The sequence below is a fragment of the Brassica napus genome, chromosome C7, assembly GCF_020379485.1.
Source record: "Brassica napus cultivar Da-Ae chromosome C7, Da-Ae, whole genome shotgun sequence".
Taxonomy (NCBI): Eukaryota; Viridiplantae; Streptophyta; class Magnoliopsida; order Brassicales; family Brassicaceae; genus Brassica; species Brassica napus.
The window spans coordinates 28,626,917-28,633,307 of record NC_063450.1 but is presented as its reverse complement, the minus strand read 5'-3'; the positions used below and the strand labels follow the sequence as shown (position 1 = coordinate 28,633,307).

Sequence of the window (6,391 nt, the reverse complement as noted above, 5' to 3'; positions counted from 1 at the left end):
ACGATGCCTTGCTAACAAAGCTTTCCTGGAGAATTCTCAAAAATCCGAACTCTCTGTTAGCGAAGATGTTATTGGGGAAATACTGTGTTCAATCCTCCTTTCTGGATGCGCACCCCCTCTTAAATGCGTCCCATTGCTTGTGTGGACTGTTAGTTGGACGTGATCTCCTGGCAAAAGGACTTGAGTGGTCTATTTGTTGACTTGAAGAAAGAAACGGTGCGAAAAGAGGAGTTGGGTTGAGTTTGGGTTTTGAGGAAGAATAGGGCAAGACCTCCGGAGATTGTCTGTCAAGACTTTAGGAGTGTTAAGGAGTGTCCAGAAGTATCCAAATAAGGTGTGCAAAGTTAAGACCAAGTCCATGAGGGACTTAGACATACTTAGACATCATTTGGAGGAGAGTAGGTGATGGTGCAGAAATAGGGTCGGCCATCAGTACGGACATAGTACGGACCGTACAAGCTTAGGGAGACCCAAACCAAGTCAGGTTCAACTATTTGAGGAGTTGGGAGAGTTGTGTAAATATAGGGCGAGGTACGGACAGGCGGTCCGTACCATCGACCGTACTTCACCTGTGCCGACCAGAACTAGTGCAACCTTAGGGCGACGGTTTGTCCAGCAATCAGGCAATCTTATCCAAGAGAAATGTGACCATTTGTGTATAAAGAGGAGAGAGGGTGTTGTCCAAGCGGTCCCAAAAGACAGTATGTCCAAAGGTGTAAAGAAGGAGCATCTTGGACCATGTATCTAGCCATCTTTGTGAACAAGGTTCATGGGAGCCTTAAGGGAACCAATCAGGAGCCAGCCCTTGCCTTGACCAGATTGAATCAACCAGTCACCAGCCAGCATTCTCTACTCCAATCAGATCAATTCACTCATATTGCAAACAAGAAAACTCCATCCTAGCCATCCATTCCTCTCAAGTCATTTATATCCATTAGATTTAGGTTTCTAGTGTTGCAAACATGTAAAGCTTATATAAGCCATGTGTATGGACGTTTTGTAACTCTCTTAAGAGAGAGAGGGGGATTTCCCCTCCTCATTCATAATACAAAGTGTGTTCTTGGATAAGAATCCCTTAATTTCTCCCTTTCTTATACTTAAATCTCTTAATCTCTCTAAATCTCTTGTTTATGTCCAAGTTCATACTGTTTTCATTAGACCTTTCTCTCTTCAGTCCAAGCTCTCATTTATCCCTTAGTGGCTTCTTCTCACACACACAGCCTGAGCTCTGAAAACCTAACATGGTATCAGAGCCAGGTTCATCAGAACTTGGTTCCAGCTTCCGCATATACATCACAAGACTAGTCTCATCTCTAATCCAAACCATAGAAGACTTGTCCAGCTGGTTCTCTCTCTTCAAGAAGAATGTGTTTGAAGCTATGGTGGTGTCTCGTGGTCGTTCCCCTTCTCTCATGTCCATTAAAGGTGTGGCTCAACTCTGGTCCAAGCTGAAACCATTCAAGAAGAAAGCTTTCCCCTTGTTCCTGAAGTTGGTGACTTGGGGCTGTGAAGAAAGGTGGAGCCTTTTGAGTTGTTGTTTCAAGAAGGAGGTTATGAACAAAAGGAGAGGGTATTGGGTGACGATCCAGCTCTCTTATCCACCAGAGTCGTGTCCTGTTATCAAGGAGGCTCAAGGAACCAGCTCAGGTTCCTTGGTTGTAAGCTAATCCTAAACCTTCTTGATATGAGCTTGTGATTGAAACTGGTTGTGTGTTGTGTTGTGTTTCAATTCGTGGGTTAATGACTGACAATGCTTGATAATATTGACTTGTTTAGTCCCAGGATGCTATTGAGTCTTGTTTGATGTTGAGAAATGAAATGCTTGCCCGGTTTGGTTATGATTGTGCTAGGATGTTAGAAACTGTCTAAATCTTATTAGCTTTCATTAAACTGAAATCACTTAAGGTTTTGCATTGTCTGATGTTGATTGATGATAAGTAATGCTTTGCCTCAGTTATAAATGAATGTGTGATAGATTGTAGAGAAATTACTTATAATGAATCTGATTATACTTGAAATGACTAGAATAACTCATAAACTTTTGCAATTACTAGACTAACTCAGGTGACTAATGAAAGTACTAAAAACTCATCCTTCCTTTTCATATTCACTTTTTTTTTTTGAAATTTCTTTTCATATTAGATAATTATTTTATTTTTCCCCTAAAAAGAATTCTCAATCTCTCATTATCCTCTCCGACGAAAGAAACGTCGAAGACGAAGGAGGGTTCTCTTCACTTCCGTCTCCGGTGAGCTCTCCTCTGGGACAGGCTCATTCCGTTTTGTCATCTCCACCTCAACTCGCCGTCGTCTGTCATACAAAAAGAACCCTAAATCCGATTTCACTTTTGTCAAAATCCACCTTTGAATCTAAGAAAATTGAACCTGTAAGTCCTAAAACAATGCAACTCTAAGTTTTTATTATCATTTATTGTTTAAATGAGTGTTAGATTTCAAAAAACCCTAAATTTCCCAATTTTCTCATCCATTTTCCTGTACTATTGTGTTTCTCTACCTCGGGTTTATAGAGTTTGGTTATGAGTCATATTGTGTTTTTTTCTCACTGTTTGATGTAAAGAACTTACTTCTACAGATGAGTGGTTTATCGCTTTCAGGTAATTGATTGAGTTTTGTGCGTTACTTAACTGATGAAATTGATTTGCTTTTGTTTGTGAATTATAGGGATGTTTCAGACAGAACATAATTGGCGTTACTATCAATGGTTCCTTAGGAGAGGATGCTTTGATTTACTCACTCAATGTGGTTGGTGTGTAAGTTTGTTTTTGTTACGTGAATTACATGGATGTTTCAGACAAACCAATGCCTCGAGGGGAGATTGTGGCTGGTGATAACAGTGTAACAGCAGGTTACTTCAACAATCAAGCAAAAACCGATGAGGTTTACAAGGTAGTTGAGCAGAGGCAGCTTTCTTTCAAGTAATTACGTTGACAACATTATGGTACACACAGACCCAATGAACAGCTACTATGTAGCTCTTGTTGTAGCATCATATAGAGCATTAGAGAAATGGGGCAGAGCAAGCAGGAGTTAAATACAGCGACTTCTCTGAGCTATGCGAGAACGGTGATGCAGTAAACGAGGTTCAACAATCTCTTACCAAGGCGGCAAAGCTAGAAAAGTTTGAAATTCCAGCAAAGATAAAGTTATTGCCGGAGCCGTGGACATCAGAGTCGGGACTAGCACAGCTGCTCTCAAGATAAAGAGGGAGAAAATAAAGGCCAAGTTCAAAGATGAACTCCACAAGCTGTAAAAAGTCTTATCTATTACTTATGAGTTGTGACAAACTTCATGTACTTAGGGTTTTGACTTTACTTTTACTAATAAAGTTTGATCATGATGGAGTTGTTTTCTCCCCTTTTAATACAATAATTTTCATTCCAACTTGATATAACGGAGCAATTTAAGAGATTAAAATCAGTGTGGGCACTCAATAAACATATGCAAGGACATGATGAAGTTGTCACCATCAATCGAATTGTGATAGTGAGCATTGACATTTGCTATTTGGGTCAGATGGTGCAGAATATATGGGAGTAATCATCAATCAAATATTCCTACAAAGAATTATACTCATTCATGCGACTGCGACAAGAGTTAGTGCAGTAGTTACTTTTAATATCTGGACATTCAAAGGTCATTGTCGAAGTTCAGACACCACAAAAGGACATGCGAGTTTTACGGTAGAATGAACGAAAGGGATAAAAAAATTAGCCTATATAATGTATACCGAGACTTCAACTCTCTAAAACTCTGCAACAACGGAAGCCATTTGAAATGATGATGGTTACAAAGGAAGCCAACTTGATAAAAAAAGAAAAGAGGGATGAAAGAGATGACGACAATACCAAAAAAAATTAGACCTAATTCTGATCTGAATAACACTAAAAATAAACCAGATTCGAAATTAAGATAAACTGGATTTAATTTAACATTAAATTATGTTTGGTTTATACAAACCAAGATTTCTGTCAAAAAGTCTGCCACCACGTAAAATTTGTTGCGAATGAAGTGTTGGGGAAAATACTTCTGTTCTCATTACTGTCGACCAGAAGGTCCATATATATACAAGGTATTAGACCGTCATAAGGTCATGTTTATCCTAACAAGATAAGGATAAGGAGAAACACTATGTTACAGATATACATGGAATATATACTAGATAAACACATAGTCTCTGGTTGTCTTTATCATGTCCCGGATTGGGCCTGCAGTACGGGCTGGTCCATGGTCGATCATCATTTGGTTTATAACACTCCCCCTTGATCGACACATACGGTACAGGTTCATTGCATGCTTAATGTTGCCTCATTAAAACCTCTCCTGAAAAACCCCAAAACCAATGTGGCAAAATGGGAAACCAAGGACATGAAAAAGAGTACAACACATGAACTCCCCCAGATGAATGCATCACTGTAGTAGACGCATTCCCATCTGGTATCCGAGTCTTCTTGAACGTTGAAGTTGCCTATGACTTGGTGAAGATGATCAGCTGGATTCTCCTTGAATGAACTTGTAAGTCTTGGACGTTGGTATGTCTTTTGGAACTCCATTAAGATGTGGTCAGGATGTACATCTTTGCTGCTGATCACTCCATGTCTTGGTTGAACTGATGGTGCTTCAAACGGTGCTCGGATGGACTTTATAATCTGCAATAAAACTTTACTTGCATGTCCTTTTTCATGTCCCACGGATTCTCTTTGGTTATATGGCTTTCCCAAAACGTGGACATTCAATATATATTGAGTCATAGACCCATAACACATACGAACAACTTTACTTCATATCTTTCGTTCATTCAGACTTATATCTCTTCGTATGTGCCAATGGCTTTATCCATTGTAACCAATCATTCTTTATTTTCTTTTGTCGATCCATGTTGAGCTATAGACCTTGTCTATATTCGTTCATAATCATGAGTGTCTAAGGTCATACCATCAATAATTATTTGCTGCAATGAAACTCATCACACAATGAATTCGCAGTTATACACTCATGTCCTTTGTACATGGTTATCGATCTTTTCTTGCTTTAGCAATGCTTATAATCATTAAGCCACGACCAGACATCCTTCTGGTCACTATCCTGGTTTATGGTTCTCACTTAGGCGTGCTGACTTAATCATACACACACACACACGGCTATGATTTTTCTACAGACTTTCCATATGTAAAACATAGCCTGTTTAATCAATCGATAACTTGTATCATTGAACCTTTGAACCATTAAACCTTTTTCTCTCAGTTGATCTTTATTATGATCACAAGAAATTATAATATTTTCTGTATGGACTGACTGCACTAAGTAAATACTTAGTCTTTCATATTACTTACAGCTGCTGTATATTACAATCCATAAACAACTTAGGAACAAAGCTTGTTCTATGAGAATTTCTTTCTCATATTTCTATGGTACGTTGATACCTTTATCCAGTGATCCATTTGCTGCTTACTACACCATTATTTCTTTAGTAAATATCCAGACAAAATCAAACTTGATTTTCTGTAGTAGCATCCACCATATAGGAGCATATCTCTTTATAAATTGTTCCTTGGTCCTTGTGAGTATCCTTGTGTAATCAAGCTATACTTGAACGTTATTTAGAAGGAACATGGCCACACTATAACATGTGGTCATGTCCTTTAATCTCACGGAATTTCTTATCTCACAAGATCCATTCACTGGTTTCTTTCTTAGATGGTTTTTCTGTATGTACATGGTTACTACGCCCATCTGTCTTATAATTACTTTGAATTCTTTGAACACCCCACGTCCCTATATAGGTTTTATGAGTACTCTACGTGGGTTCATGATCCTCAGGTTATATCCTTCAAATCCCAAGTACTACAATCTTTTATGAGCTCTTATGTATGTAAATATATCTTTGGTGTTAACACTCTTTATCTTTAGTTTCATACTGTTTCAGACATGATCTAATTAGATTTTGAGATCTTATTATCCAAGACCTTTATACCTTGCAGTTTGGCGTCCCAAACTACATGGTCTGGTACCTTAGATGTGTGGTTGCGCAACCTTATTTCTCTGTCTGAACTGGTTTCTCTTATGAACTCGGATTTGTACGATTCTGAGCACCTTTCATTACTTTCCGAGGTTCCTTATTATTTGGAGCTTATTTGTCTATCTCTAATAGACATTGTAGCAACTTGATTGTATCTCTTAGACATCTAATTCGTGGTGCTTAAGCTGGTATGACATAGTCATTTTTTCTTTTCGGGTCAGTGTGTCTGGCATATATTTCTGCTAGCTTTTATATCTTTTGATCATATTCTTTTAGAACGTCTAGATCATAATCTTTGGTCTGAGGATCTTGCCAAGACAACTATGGTTGATACCATTATATTTCTCTTTTACTC

General features: G+C 38.4%; 1 long non-coding RNA gene across 1 annotated transcript; it reads left to right on the top strand.

Moving 5' to 3' along the window:
• Positions 1 to 685: 685 nt before the first annotated feature.
• Positions 686 to 3,389, top strand: LOC106380596. The gene is made up of 2 exons (XR_001276373.3): positions 686 to 2,386; positions 2,682 to 3,389. It is a non-coding gene; the product is annotated as an uncharacterized LOC106380596 (long non-coding RNA).
• Positions 3,390 to 6,391: the final 3,002 nt, after the last annotated feature.